At 38.3% G+C, this 16,411-nt stretch overlaps 2 non-coding genes across 2 annotated transcripts; one reads left to right on the top strand and one right to left on the bottom strand.

The window, feature by feature from the left end:
* The first annotated feature begins 737 nt into the window (after positions 1–737).
* Positions 738–877, top strand: LOC115030737. Its single transcript, XR_003836333.1, has one exon. It is a non-coding gene; the product is annotated as a small nucleolar RNA SNORA48 (small nucleolar RNA).
* Positions 878–5,888: 5,011 nt separating this feature from the next.
* Positions 5,889–6,020, bottom strand: LOC115030752. The gene has a single exon (XR_003836346.1). It is a non-coding gene; the product is annotated as a small nucleolar RNA SNORA17 (small nucleolar RNA).
* Positions 6,021–16,411: the final 10,391 nt, after the last annotated feature.

Genomic DNA, 16,411 nt, shown 5'->3' with positions numbered 1-16,411 from the left:
ATGACTATATAATAAGACATATTTCTCTGACTTAGAGTAAGTCTACAGAATAATTTTACAGAATATGATATTTTATTTTATATTAAATAGTAATATTAAAATTATTGGTACAGATGAATTTTCTTTCACTTTTTTTGAGGGGACAAATTCTCATTAGCTGTAGGAGCCCCTAAACTCTCAGTGTAGCAAAAATGATCCTCATGCCTCTACTTCCAAAACCCGAGTATGAAGGATGTAGCACCATACCAGTATTTATAAGGTGCTGGAGATCAAACCTCCTGCACACTACTCATAGAGCCAGGTCTCAGCTCTTCATCTGGTATGTTTTAAATGATGTATATCTGAATATACCTCAATGGAATAAAGGCTATACATGATAATACTAAATTCTAAGTCATGTTAAATTGGGAAAACTAAAAAAACAAAGCAAGATATCTACATTCATTACTTATTTAATATACAGCTAGAAGTTTTACTACAGCTCCCAGTCTGAAGAAGGGGAAAAAAAAGCAAAAATTACCTAAATGGAAAAGAAGTAGACTGATACTCGTTTGTAGATAATATGATTAATTCAATAAACGTAGGAAATAAGATCGATGTATAAACAAGTAGCATTTTCATATATAAATGTTTATCCCCAAAATATAAAGTAATCCCATATACACTATAAATGTACCTAGGAATGGATTTAGCCAAAGGAAAAACATTCTCCTTCATTTGAAATTACACAATATTTATCCCCTAGCCGTGAGCAGAGTTACCTTGCTGGTGGTGAAGTTCTTTTATCAGTCAGGGGCAAAGCAGTTGGCAGTCATTTGTTCATCCTAGCTTGGTACCTGTCTTGGTGACCAAAGCTGTCTTATACCAGGATTCATAAAAGTTACATCAAATCAAATCCGGGCAGCACAGAAAGGGAAGAGGAAGACAGAAAAGCAACCTGCAGACCACCATGCCACCTACACATTTGCCCTCCAGCGCACAGCACAGGTGGGCCATAGGCACCTGCTTACTGCCAAGTCAAGCAGAATAGATGGGAAATGTCACCAGGATCCTCTAGCTGTGTGTCCAGCTAGTGCCAGAGCCATCTCAATGTGCAGGTATGTGATAGTCAAGTGGGAGTGAAAGAGAAGTGGAAAAGCACTACTCCTCCCCTCTCATGTCTCCAGTTCCATCTGTAGCCTATTGTGAGTGGTCAGCCTGCCACCTCGACCCATGGTGATGCTCCGGTCCAAGCTGTCACTGGAGGTCATGTCTAGGTCTGTGGCTATACAGTAGCAGGGGTCAGGATCGATGTCTATGGCTCATATTCCAACTAAAAAAACCTCTTCAATATGTACGGCAGAGGAAATAATTTATTCAGTTTAGGAAATTGAATCTAGACATGATCCCTATGTCAAAATACATACAAAGTGATAATGAGCATGGATGAGGTCATAAGGAAGTATATGAAACCTTAAAGATACTAACAAGAACATACTGAAGTAGGGCCGGGAGCTCATTAAGGCTCCTTGACACTGGAAATGTTTTTCTAATCCGTTCCTCAAAACACAATTCATCAAATCTACAGATGGATTTGTATAAAAAGCAAAAAACTTTCCAGAACAAAATGGCCTTCACTGAATATTGGCAAGAGCAGTATGACATATTCATAAAAGTATAATTTGTTTTTTTTTATTTGTCAAGAGGTGAATATGCAGACAATACAAGAAATTCCACAGAAAATAGAACACCAAATGACCTTAAGACATGTATTCACTTCATTAAAATTAGTACATAAATGTTCAACAATAAATGAAAAAGTTCACGGTAAAACTAATTACTGTGGAAATAAAGATAAAAACTCAAAGTAGCTCTTTACCATAGTTAAAAAGGATCTTAGCAAACAAACACCCACAAAGCGAACAAAAGGAATGCAGCAAAGGCTGAACTGAAAGAGAGAAAGACTCATATTTTGGTTGAATTGAAAAGAAATACAGAGGCTATGGGAAAAGTTTCATTTGCTTTCCCTGGCCTCAGTGCCTACATGTACTGCAGCACTATTTACAGTGGCCACAGTACAGAATCAGCTGGGATGTGCAGCAATATAAAATGGGTGTGATGTGTTAAGAGTGTAGTCAATGAAACCAGGAAACAGGTTTTTTTTTTCTGTTTCTTTTTTTGTGGAATTTTTAATTAGGTATTTTCTTCATTTACATTTAAAATGCTATCCCAAAAGTGCCCCATACCTTCTCCCCCACACCCCCCTAACCCACCCACTCCCAATTATTGGCCCTGGCATTTCCCTGTACTGAGGCATATAAAGTTTGCAAGACCAATGGACCTCTCTTTCCAATGATGGCAGACTAGGCCATCCTCTGCTACATATGCAGCTAGAGACATGAGCTCAGGAGGTACTGGTTAGTTCATATTGTTGTTCCACCTATAGGGTTGCAGACCCCTTTAGCTTATTGGGTACTTTCTCTAGCCCCTCCATTGGTGGTCCTGTGTTCCATCCAATAGCTGACTGCGAGCATCCACTCCTGTGTTTGCCAGGCACCGGCATAGCCTCACAAGAGACAGCATATCAGGGTCCTTTCAGCAAAATCTTGCTGGTGTATGCAATGGTGTCAGCGTTTGGAGGCTGATTATGGGATGGCTCCCCGGGTGTGCCTTATTTATAATAGCCAGAAGCTGGAAAGAACCCAGATGTCCCTCAACAGAGGAATGGATACAGAAAATGTGGTACATTTACACAATGAAGTACTACTCAACTATTAATAAGAATTAATTTATGAAATTCCTAGGCAAATGGATGGACCTGTAGGGTATCATCCTTAGTGAGGTAACACAACCACAAAAGAACTCACATGATATGTACTTTCTGATAAGTGGATATTAGCCAGGAAACTTAGAATACCCAAGATACAAGATATAAGTTGCAAAAAAAAAAAAAAGAAAAAACACATGAAACTCAAGAAGAGTGAAGACCAAAGTGTGGACACTTTGCCCCTTCTTAGAATTGGGAAGAAAACACCCATGGAAGGAGTTACAGAGACAAAGTTTGGAGCTGAGACGGAAGGATGGGCCATCTAGAAACTGTTATTTATAATGACATAAAAAAATCTGAAACTCATTAAATAAAATATACAAATACAGGAAGAAAAGTTAAATCTTGGAGGGCATAGTATTAGAACGTACAACCAAATCAAGGGAAACAAAGCAAATGGATAGAAAGCAACTGTAAAATACTTGACGGTGGATAGAACTTAACAGAGCATTAGGGTCTTCCTAGTCTTCATCAATTAACTACATTTTATATTTCACTTTATGGTTATGTATGTGGAGCATGGGGTGCATGTGTAACATGTCATGTATGTAGCTGTCAGAGGATATCTTACAGTGTAAGTTCTTTCCTCCCAGCCTGTGGGTCCCAGGAACTGGAATCAGGTCCTTAGGTTTTACCCACTGAGCAGCCTTTCCAGTTGCATGCTAGAGGAATGCTGGAGAAGAAGAGAATAGTCTTCTACGAAGAGGCAGACACTAACTGGTTATCTGATCCCAAATGGTCACCCCTAAAAAGATACATACAAGTAATATTGTACAGCCTAAGTGGGTTAAATTTATGTATTTGGGAATATATATATGTATATACATATATGTATACAATGACAATTAATGAAAATAGAGGCTGTATATTTGAACAGAACAAGAGGTTTATATGGGAGGATTTGATGGAAGGAAAGGAGAAATGATGTAATCATATCATAATCTTAAAGAGAAAATAACTAATAAAATAAGAGATATGAAAATTAGAAAACACAAACAAAACAAAGAAAAAAGCAAACTAGAGAGAATCTCAAGGTTTCCATCAGGGAGAAATGTCAGCAATGTAGGAAGCATTGACAAAAACTTCTCTGATCTTCCATGATACATTGGGAACATGTTTTTGAATTGCACCCATAAATAAGAATAAATGTTATATGTCAATTAGAAACCAAACCGAACTAAACCAAACAAAAAAGCTGAATAAACAGAAAGCAAAACCAGAGAACCAGGTTATTAGCTGACTGGCAGACTACTTGCCAGTTTTTATATTCAATACTAACCCTTGAAGAAAAAGAAACAGAACAAAAGATGAAAAGTGATCATAGAAGTAATGTTAAGATCACTTTTAAAGTATATTTGTTTGTATATACATATATATGTATATATATATATGTATATATATGTAAGGGAGTGGTGCACTAGAGCAAAGTTCATCATATGCATATATGGAAATTCCATAAACAAACATTACTTTGAACAATTAGTGTAATTACCAAAAATATGACCAAATATGTTTAAACAAATTGTAAAAGTAAAATGATACATACTCAATATAAATTTAAGACAAGGGAAATATGAGTCCCATAAGGACAGTATGTAAGGTGCTTAGCTTCTATAACAAACCCCAGCTTAATGGGATCTGCCTGCATAGCCTTCAGTTGGGTCTCTCTTCAGGAGGTCAGCCTCAGGCTCCATGTTCCAGGGATTACAGCACAGGAACAATGAGGTCAAGCAACAACCAACTGCACTCACAGCCTATGAGGTATGTCATGTTAGTCAAAACAAGCCCCAGAGCTTCCCTCTCAGTTATAAATGAAACCCACATATAATGTATAGTTAGAAAACTAAGAATTAAATTACAGATTGAATTTTAAAAGTCTAAAAATAATTCATAAACACTTAACTATTAAACATAGTATTTCATCTCTGGGTCTTCTCATGTCTGATTAGGCTTTTAATTTTACTAAGGTTTCTCTTTTGAGAAAGAAGGGAAGATGATTATAAATATTTATAACAATCATGGCACTTTCAGGCACAGCTAAAGTTTGTTTAGATTGTTTCTTTATGAAAATATTTTTCTTTCATGCTCAATATGGTTACTTTTCTCACATTTCATATATGAATTTTCTTTCTCTTATTGTAGAATATTGGAATTCGTTATAAATCCTGGATTTATACCTTGGAGTTTAATGCCACCATACATACAAAAGAATATACACATAATACATGACATCAGAATTTACAAGCCCAGCAGCCATTCTAACCATCTTCTTTCAGAAATAGGAGGAATTGGCAGAGCAGAAAAGTACATTTCAGTCTTATCATATTAAATAACCATTATAGTAGGTTCTGGAAAAGGGAAGCGGATTTATATCTTGAAATTAAATTACTTTGAATTGATTTTATTGGATTTTTTTGAGAGCTGATCTAGATTCCTGACAAAACAGCTACTAACTAACCCAGTACAGAATTTATTTACTTTTAGTAACATATTGAGTGTATTTACATAAAATATACTTTAGAAATGCAATATGGAAATATTTTTAAATATAAATATTTCTTTAAAAGTTACTTAAGCTTATAGAAGTCAGATTGTTTATTCATTTATTTTAACTTTATTGGATCTTTGCAAATTTGACATCATACACCCCAATTCCACTCATGTTCCACTCCCCTGTACCAGCCCTCCACCCTTGCAACCTCCCCTCCAACAGAGGGAAAGTCTCACTGTGGAAGCTGTAGTGTGTCACAGTGTCTCCCACAGTTTGCACTTTCATTAGCACTTCTTTGCTTGAGAATGTTCATTGCAACAACTCGTTGATCTAGTATGAGGCCTCTCATTTCTGCTACTCTACCAATACTGGATCATCACTGGGACCTCTCTCGAATGTCCTCTTGTTGCTCTGTGTCATGGAGATCCTACAGCTTTGGATCTGTAGGATCAGTCTTCTTCATGCACTCCAGCAGTTCATGGATGGAGTAGATATTGGGGTAGGCTAGTCTGCTGGTTGTCTCAGGGTAGCTTCTTGTTTGGGCCCCCTGGAGTGGACTGGTGAACATCTCAGGCTCCCTTTCTTTCAGGATATGTTAGGCTGCTCATCATTCAGATGGTCACAGGTCAGAACACTGAGGGTAGACATAGCCTCTTTCCACTCTGCTGCCTACTGACTCATGTGTGACACAGCAGCCACACCTGAAACACCTCCATGGGCAGGTCAGATCATTTATTTTTAAAATGGAGAATTCCATATGTGCATACTAATGCATAGATTCACAATTGCATACATAAATTTTAAAATGACACTGTTTCAATGGAATATACATCAAAAGGAACAAAAACAAGTGCTACCATTGTTTGTTTGTTCCTTTGCTTGTTTTTGACATGGGTGAACTCCTAAGGTTCTGATAGGAAAATGAAAATATTTGTCCAGATGGGATGAATATGAATATACATTTGGATTTTGGTTTTCAAGTAGATGAAAAGCCCGAACCTTTCTATTGCAATTGTAACCTTTTCTTCATCTTTTATGAAAAATAACTTGTCACACAAATATGTCTAGGACCGCAACATATTCAGAATAATATAGGATATTTTAGAAGTGATGAATGTTTCAAGCAAGTGACTTCTGATGTTGCCCACAGTGTTTGTTGCAGGGGGATCAGAGTAAATGAAGGAAAATTGACAAGAAGAACAGAAAGATGCTAGGAACAGCCGACTTGTGGAGTCAAATAAAATTCTAAATTTTTGAAAGTAGCTTCTAGCAGGACAGGTTGATGTTCTGAGCAAGTAGTTTTCATGTGATGCTCAGAAGCTGGGATTGTGAATGCCCACCCCACAGTGTCCCCTAGATCATGACACTGAAGTCTAGTGTTAGGGGGTCAAGAGATCCCTATGACTACAGAGAAAGGAAGGAAAATGTTGTCTTATTAGTGATGGTGAAACCCTAGAATTCATGGCATCAAACTTAATCAGACACAGGTTCCAGGGTTTAGCTCTATATGTATGTCCTTGGACTAGCATGCTCTGAGCCGTGAGTTCTATTCCCAGTATTGCATGTAACCAGACATGGTTTGCTGGCACAGTCACTAATCCTAGCACTGCATAGGTGAAAGCAGCAAACTAGAGGCTCCTTCTATGTTGGTACCTATATTTCCTAAGGTGTAGTGTAGCTAATGCTACTGATTTGAGTACATACCAGTACTCAAAAGATAGCATATGTATAAGATATCGCATCCACATAATATATAAATCATTGAAATAATATGGAAGGCATTTTGGCAAAAAAGTTAGGTGTTTTATTTAATATTGTATAAACTGGGGTGTAGTGACTTTGGTGTCAATCATAATAGATAATTTGTCCTGGAGTGGTGGACTTTCACTCAGTGGTGTGTAAGGTTGTTTGCTTACTGTGATAAACTATCTAGCACGTTAGCAAGCTCCAGTTGACCTGAGTGCCACATCAGAATAGGATACCCTTCCTAAACCCCACTTTCATTTCATTAATATGAAAGTGTCAATTTTGCTTTTAAAATATGCATTTTAACGAGTGTGTTTGTATGTGTGTATGTGTATGTGTGAGACAGATGGGGGGGTGAGACACGGTGAGTATATCTGCACATGTTTGCGGAGGTCAGATGACAACATAGAATTGATTCTCTCCTTACACATGTGAGTGACAGAGATTCAACTAAGGTCATCAGTCCTGGAAAAAACCTTCTTGACTTGTGGAGCCATCTTTCTTGTCATGGAAGGTATAATTTATAGACATAATCAGTAACAGGATATGCTATTGATACTTAACTTTTTGAGTTCTTTATAAATTTTGTCCAATGTATGGTTGGTGATGACCATTTCTCCATAATGCAGGGATGTTAGATGGAGCAGAGACCAAGGGAATGTCCAAGCAATAACTGGCCCAACTTGAGATCCATCCTATGACAAGCACCAATCACAGACAGTATAAACAATACTCTATTATATTTGCAGACAAGAATCCTTCATGCCTGTCCTCTGAGAGCCTTCACCCTGCATCTGACTCAGATAGGAGCAGACACCCACAGCCAAACAGTAGATGTAACTTGGAGCTTCTTATGGAAGAATGGGGGTGGATGGAGGATTGTGGGTCCCAAAGGGGATAGGAACTCCACAGGAATGCCAACCGAGTCAACTAGCCTGGACTCTTGGGACTATCAGTCTGAACCACCAACCAAAGAACATCCACGAGGCCTCCCTACACATACGTAGTAGATGTTCAACTTGGTCTCTGTATGGGGTGGGTCCCAGACAACTGGAGCAGGCATAGAGTTGTCCTGAAAGTGTTTGCCTGTATGTGGGATATGTTCTTCTAGCTAGGCTGCCTTGTCTGGCCTCTAAGAGACTTGATGTTCCAGGATGATCCCTTGATGACTCTGCCAGGGTCACCTGCTCTGAAAAGAAGCGGGGGGGGGGAGTGCAAGAATTCTGGGAGGGGGTGAGTGAGAAGGATGTAAATAAGTAATAAATAAATAAATAATAAAATAAAACAAAAAGTGGCACCTGTCCCAAGATCAGCAGCTAAGGATATAGACACAGCGGTGTGCCTCACAAGCAGAGATAAGAGTACTACCAAGAATTGTCACATTATAACACACCACAATCACTCATGTGAAAGAGTAAAGTAGACCGAACTCTTTAAACAGTGGAAGAAAAAATCTCACTCTATCCCTAAGGGAATGTTTCTTCCTGTAAGTTGACTTAGAAAAAATACTAGAAGCCAGAAGAAAGTGAAAGCCATTTTACAAATAAAAAAATCAGACAAACATGGAAGCTCTGGGCTCAGAATGGTCTGCAAATGAGAACATCCTTGAGCAAGAATAAGCAAGGCACACCCACTCGAGGGAAAACAGAATTTGTTATTCTGCAGCTATTTTTCAGGAATGACTACAGGAAATGATCTCAATGGAAAGGTGAGTAAGACAGGGAATTGTAGCAGAGGTAAGAAAGAAGTGTTCTGTTAAGCAAACATAGGAACAAATAGTACTGTAGTCATTTTAAAACAAATTTCATTATTGAAAATCACTGTAACGTTACTGTGCATGTGTTTGCAGGTGTGTTTATAATATTACAACAACTATATTAAAACAGGGCATTCTAAAGTGTTGTGAGGAAAGGAAGGTCTCAGCACTTCACTTGAAGTGACACGGGACTGCAGCAGGAAGCACAGCCAGTGGGGATCAGTCATAATGTCAGCCAGCTTCCTCACCTCACACAGAGAAGACTGCTTATGTAACATATAAGAAAGCAGAAAGGGCGAAGAATTTAAAACAGTTTAAAACATGAAAGTAGGAAGTAACGGAAGTGAGCATTAACATCAATATTAGATTAATGCAAGGATAACAAAAGACTGGAGTTGTCAATAAGATCTTCATAAACAAATCAATTACATACTATTTGTAAAAAAATTCATTTAAAGAAGTTCATTTAAAACATGATATAATGAGGTTCTAAGTTTCAGAATGATTTATAGCATAAATATTAATGAAACTCGTGCTCACAGCATGATATAAAGTCGACATAAGGAAAACAAAAAATATTCCGTAGAGACGAAGGTTAAAAGGTGGACCGCTGGAAGACAGACAGAGACAGAGACAGAGACAGAGACAGAGACAGAGACAGAGATAGACAAGAGCCATGTGCATGGAGAGACCAGCAGTGTGCATGCACGGACCAGTGCCTGCAGGACTCTGTTTCCCTTCTCCCTTAGCAGCCTGCACGTTACATCTCAATGAAATTTCATCAGTAGAAAGAGAGTTCCCTGGTTTAGTCAACATTAATTTCTATGTTGTGCAGATGAAGTATGAAGTGTCTTTAGTACTAAGGATTTAACTATATGGTTATGATAGGTAAGCCAGAGTAATGATAATAGACTGACCTGTTATTTGTGCCTCTGGAGTCTCCCTGACCAATAACTCACAGCACAGTAAAAATTGACAGCATAACAACCTGAACTCAATTACAGTATATGTTCTCGTGTTCTAATGTGCATAAAATAAAAGGCAGTGTCAGAAACTTGAAGACTGGTTACAAATAAATAGACTCTTATTAATTTTGTTGTAGTAATGATATTGTACTTAAACATGCCCTTAATGGAGATGAGATGACGCTCAACCAGTGCTTAAAAGCACTGGTTTCTTTCCCAGAGAACCTGGGTTCGTCATCCCTAGGACTCACAAGACTACTCACTCCCTGTCAGTACGCCCAGTCCAAGGAGGATCGATGCCTTCCTCTGGTCACCGAGGGCACTGCAGACACACAATGCACAGAGATACATGCAGCCCAAAGATCCATCCATCCACCCAAACAAACAACCAAATAAATAAATAGTTCGAAAATGTAAAATATTAAAAAATTACGTACTTAGCATCCTGAGATGACTATTTAAATATTCACCTAAGACGTTGTGCGTAAGACAGTTTTGTCAAAATGGGATTCGGGTGATGTGTAAAGGTAAACACGGAAGGGTCTGGCTTAAAAGCAGCACATTTTACCTTTTGGTGATTTATGTCTTGTTTCTGGGTTTTAAATTTTCTTTTACATTTTAATTGCTACCCCCTTCTCTTTTGCCCTCTGGATCCTCCCATGCACCACCCATATTACTTTTGAAGTGATTGCCTTTCTAATTTATTATTGTTTTCCTGTGTGTGTGTGTGTGTGTGTGTGTGTGTGTGTGTTTGTATGTGTGTGTGTGTGTGTGTGTGTGTGGTGCACAAAGACATGGCATGAAGAGAATCTTATATGTATATATCTGTGTAAAAGTAACTTTTATTTGCCTGATGTAATTGTCATCTCAAAATCTCAAAGGCTTATTGTCTCTGCTAACCCAGTCCTGGAAGCTTCTAGCCTCCATACACTCTATCTAGACCTAGAATGTTCTCAGCCTCTGAGACTTGCTGCTGAATAAGCTTTCTAGTTCTGTCTGAACTCTGGCCGGCTGATTCAACTCAGCTGTTCTGGCTCAAACTCTTCTACAAGGTGAATAGTTCATTCTTGTACTTCTTAGCTTCTCCTGAATGGATCTGCTTAACCTCATACTAACTTTGGCAAAGTTTTCTAATCGTCTGGCTCCTTCTTGTTCTCTGGATTCTTCTGTCTTCACCTTTGTCTAGTTTGTTCTCTCCCTGCAACCTGTCTCTGTAAAACTGCCCCCTGCCCCATTCTTCACACTACTCTCTCTTTTATTTAATTGGGTATTTATTTCATTTACAATTCCAATGCTATCCCAAAAGTCCCTCACACGCTCCTCCACCCACCCCACCCACCCACTCCCACTTCTTGGCCCTGGCGTTCCCCTGTACTGAGGCATATAAAGTTTGCACTACCAATGGGCCTCTCTTTCCACTGATGGCTGACTAGGCCATTTTCTGATTCATATGCAGCTAGAGACATGAGCTCCAGGGGTTACTGATTAATTCATATTGTTGTTCCACCTATAGAGATGCAGATCCCTTTAGCTCCTTGAGTACTTTCTCTAGCTCCTCCATTGGGGGCCCTGTGATCCATCCAATAGCTGACTGTGAGCATCCACTTCTGTGTTTGCTAGGACCCGGTATAGTTTCACAAGAGACAACTCTATCTGGGTCCTTTCAACAAAATCTTGCTAGTGTATGCAATGGTGTCAGCGTTTGGAGGCTGATTATGGGATAGATCCTGGATATGGCAGTCTCTAGATGGTCCATCCTTTTGTCACAGCTCCAAATTTGTCTCTGTAACTCCTTCCATGGGTGTTTTTTTCCCAATTCTAAGAAGGGGCAAAGTGTCTACACTTCGGTCTTCATTCTTCTTGAGTTTCACGCATTTAACAAATTGTATGTTATATCTTGGGTATCCTAAGTTTCTGGGCTAATATCCACTTATCAGTGAGTATATATTGTGTGAGTTCCTTTGTGATTGGGTTACCTCACTCAGGATGATGCCCTCCAGGTCCATCCATTTGCCTAAGAAGTTCATAAATCGATTCTTTTTAATAGCTGAGTAGTACTCTATTGTGTAAATGTACCACATTGTCTGTATCCATTCCTCTGTTGAGGGGTATCTGGGTTCTTAAATCACTTCTATTTCCTCAATGTTCTCTTGAGAGTTGGGCATATCCTATTCTGTTAATTCTTTCTTTGGCTCATCCCTTTGATGCCATTTTCAAATGTGGATTTGTCCTTTTACAAAATTACTTTACCCTCAATATTTGGGATTAAAAGTATGTACTAAGGGCAGGTCTGTATTCCAGTCAGAGGGATTAAAAGTGCATGCTAAGGGCTGAGCCACACCACAACTAGAAACCAGGGCTATCAGTAAATGATGCAATGTTGAGATTTGTTGTGTGATCCTGCAACATGATGTGTACATAGGTCCATAAGTGAGACTTCCAGGCAAGGGTTACAAAGCAACATCACACAACTAGATTGTACCAGGAACAAAAATACAGGCATAGAGGAACTTATCTATTCACTAAAAATCTGTAATATTTAAAGCACCAAAGAACTATAATACATGCAAAGAATATTTTTGTCATAAATTAAAATAATAGTCTCTGTTAATATGATATGTTAGTTAGGAAGGTGGTCCTACTCCTGTAATATCAGTATGCTGGATGCTGACTCATAAGAATTGCCATATGTGAGTTTCAGTCATCCTGGCCTACTCATTCAAACTTTGTCTCAAACAGCAACAAGAAAAACATCTGTAGAGCTTTTTGTAAAAGCTACATTTCAGGATGGGAGCTTTTGCATGACAAACATGACTGCAGATTGGTGAAAAGCTAGGTGTAGTGGCGTCACTGAGAAACACAATGAGATGCCCAGTATGACATTTCTGGAGACAACCAAGCAAGCCATCTCTGCTACAAGATCTTCTCTGAAGATCTGTGCTGTGAGCCTGGTGCCTGGGGTCCAAGCAACTCTGGCTGCTGTCTAGTCCACAGGCTGCCAAGATGCATTTACAGAACTGAACTGCAATCTATAATGAAGCTATCTGTATTGCTGTGAAGACCTGAGCTGTGTATCTGTTCAATTGGCATGGAAGAATCTGAGGTAAGATTTCAAGAATGCTGTCAAGCCATTTCTTGATTGTGTTGAATTTTTCAGTGGATACAGAACAGGAAACTGCCTGCTTCTTCACCTATGAAGTTTGTTTGTTTGTTTGTTTTTATTCTGCTAATATAATTGCAAGAAAGACACATGAACAGGAGAAAGCATCTCTTGGCATTGGACAGGCAGATCACACTCTTTTTTTTTTTTTTTTTTAGATATTTTCTTNTTTTACATTTCAAATGCTATCCTGAAAGTCCCCTATACCTTCTCCCCCACCACCCTGCTCCCCAACCCACCTATTCCCGCTTCCTGGCCCTGGCATTTCTCTGTACTGGGGCATATAATCTTGGCAAGACCAAGGACCTCTCCTCCCAATGATGGCTGACTAGGCCATCTTCTGCTACATATGCAGCTAGAGACACAGCTCTGGGGGTACTGGTTAGTTCATATTGTTGTTCCTCCTAAAGGGTTGCAGGCCCCTTCATCTCCTTAGGTACTTTCTCTAGCTCCTCCATTGGGGGCCCTATGTTCCATTCAATAGATGACTGTGAGCTTCAGAATCACTTAGAAGCCCTGTCTCAAAAAGTAGAGTGGAACTGGGCGTGGTGGCGCACAACTTTAATCCCAGCACTTGGGAGGCAGAAGCAGGCACATTTCTGAGTTTGAGGCCAGCCTGGTCTACAGAGTGAGTTCCTGGACAGCCAGGGCTACACAGAGAAACCCTGACTCGAAAAAACCAAACCAAACCAAACAAACAAACAAAAAGTAGAGTGGAGAAATTAGACACAATGGAGGATGCTACCTTGAGCATAAAATAAACTCAACAGAACTCAGCCTCTTGGCTTTGGATGTGTAGATATTTATATGCATGGACATGTGTACCTGCATTTACACACATAGACACACACATGTACACATACACACATTCATTCACTCACATGCGTGCATATGTTTGCAATAATATACTAATGAGCTGCTTCTGTTTTTAAACTGTATTTTGCCTGGACAAATAAATTTGTATATTTACCAAGTATTTTTGAGATTAAGTCTGTGGTCAATGTGATCAGTTCTGAAAGCTGAAAAACTTGATAGTATTTTTTTTTGATAAATGTGTCATAATGTCTTCCATGTACTGAAATTAGGGGGAATATTTATTGAATAAGATAATTTAGAATCAGTGTAGTTATAAAGAGATACTTCATATCCAAAGAAAAGTTATTTAATACCTGGATAATGTTAATAATTTCCATGTGGAATATATAAGAACAAGCTCAAACTGACATGTGATACTGAAGGACTCACAACAAAGTAGATATTGGAGGTAGTAATGTAGATATTGATTGTAGATTATTCAAAAATGTTTTTAATGAGAAAATAATTGTATAGTTGCATTGAATGCCTCACAGACACTATAAAACCAAAGCAGAGTCAAAACATTTAAGTGGTTAACATGGGAAAGCAAGGCACAGAGGATAATTTTTCAAACACAATATTGCTGCTCCCCATCTCCTCACTTCCTCCAACTAAAAACGAAAAGAAAGAAAGAAAGAAAGAAAGAAAGAAAGAAAGAAAGAAAGAAAGAAAGAAAGAAAGAAAGGAAGGAAGGAAGGAAGGAAGGAAGGAAGGAAGGAAGGAAGGAAGAAAGAAAGAAAGAAAGAAAGAAAGAAAGAAAGAAAGAAAGAAAGAAAGAAAGAGAAAGTCATTTGGATAAAGAGCAACACAAAATCAAAATTGGTAGCTCACCAAAAATGTTTCAGTTTTAAATAAAGTTCATTTATCCTATTACAGAATGTCAGATAAAATGTAATTATTTCAATTATGGATGGGGGCTTTGTAGAAGCTCTCTACCGTTGCCCTTCTCGGACTCCATCACAGAAGGTAGCAGTTTCTTTCATACCCAGTTACAAATGAACCCGAGGATACTTCTGCCACAGGAAAGGTAGGTGCCTTCACAGAGCTGCAAATCTGTCCAAGATGCTCACATCAACCATATCTGCTAGTTGTCTGATTCTTCTGGAGAGGCACATCGAACACACAGCCATGATCTGCTTTAGGACGATCAGGAGAGAAGGTGAAGGTTTAAGGACATGGTTTCTTAGTAGGGGTTCTCAAAAAATATCTCACTGTGAAAAGAGAGAAAGAACGTCTTCTCAAAAGAGATTCTTCAGGCAAAATGATTCTGATCCCAAATTTTTCTCCAAATTTCTACAACTTGGAGTTTTGTAATGAGGTGGTAATAATTCCTAGTTTTTAGGTAGGTGAAAATTACTTCAATTTATAAAATACAATGGCTCTCCATGGGTAGAAAAATCTTTGCTTCTAGCCAGAAGAAGAAATCAGTGAAGTACAAAGGCAGAGAACAGAATCAATTGGGAAGGTTGAGTTTACAACTGTACATAATTAGCGTTATAATTGCTTTTTATTTATACATTATTAGTAGTTTTGTGACAGGTTGACTATGACATTTTAATCACAGAGTTCACTTTATTTGTCCTGAACAAGAACATTAATTGCTGTGACAGCTTTATTTTCTTAGGTACTAATTTGATTTTTTTCCCTAAAGGTAAAATTCCATTATTCTATTAAATTAAATTATTCTATTCTATCATGACCTAAACACCTTTCTAAACTTTTCATTTCTTAAAAAAAAAAGGTGGCTTTCCTTTTTCCCCCTTTTTATTGACTCACATTTAAAGTCCAACCTCATGTATGCTTTTTACTATTTATAGCCATTGACTTTCTAGTGCTCTAGCAATCAAATTTCAACAGGATCCCCCCTCATTTTGCATGCTACATCCTGTTCTTCCATTGGGCAGACAAAGCAACAACAATATTGCTGACACAGGAACAACTTGAGATATGATTATTGCCTGCACAGTTTTCCTGGGAAAGAGACTAGCTCTCCTATTGTTTATTTTCTATTTTCTATTTTTTAAAATTGAAATTAGATTTTTTCTTACAATATATTATGATTATGTTTTCCCCTCCCCCAAATCCTCTGAGATCCTTCATGCCTCTCCTTTTATCTGAATCTACACCTTTTCTGTCCCCTTTTGGGGGAGAACAATAGTAGTAGGCATCCAAAGAGTAACTCTTGAAATAAAATGAGATAAGATCAAAAAGACAGCATAGAGAAAAAACACAGAAGGCAAAGTGGAAAGAAAACTCACAAGGAACCCGTATGTGTGCAGAGACATAGACATTTCCACACACAGGAATAAAAAAAAATGCACAAAACCTGTAGAAGAAGCAGTAGTATATGCAAAGGACCTATAAGGTTAAAAGAGAAAGAAAAACTATGTAAGTAAATAAATAAATGGATGGATGGGTGTTCTTTCTAACATTATAAGACAAGAAACCCCAAAAGATGCCACAGAGTTGGTTTTGTATTGGTCATCCTTTGCTGGACGTGGGGCCCTGCCATTAAATGTAGTTTGTATCTTTAATGAGTCTCCCTCAGGGAAAACTAATTTTTCATTTGCAAGTGGCTATCAGTTGAAGCAGATTCAAGTTTACAGACTAGAGTGTTGTGCCTACTTCCCTT

Source organism: Mus caroli, chromosome 3, assembly GCF_900094665.2.
Source record: "Mus caroli chromosome 3, CAROLI_EIJ_v1.1, whole genome shotgun sequence".
NCBI classification, from domain to species: domain Eukaryota; kingdom Metazoa; phylum Chordata; class Mammalia; order Rodentia; family Muridae; genus Mus; species Mus caroli.
The sequence above is the reverse complement of the archived record's forward strand: the minus strand, read 5'-3'. Positions and strand labels throughout refer to the sequence as shown.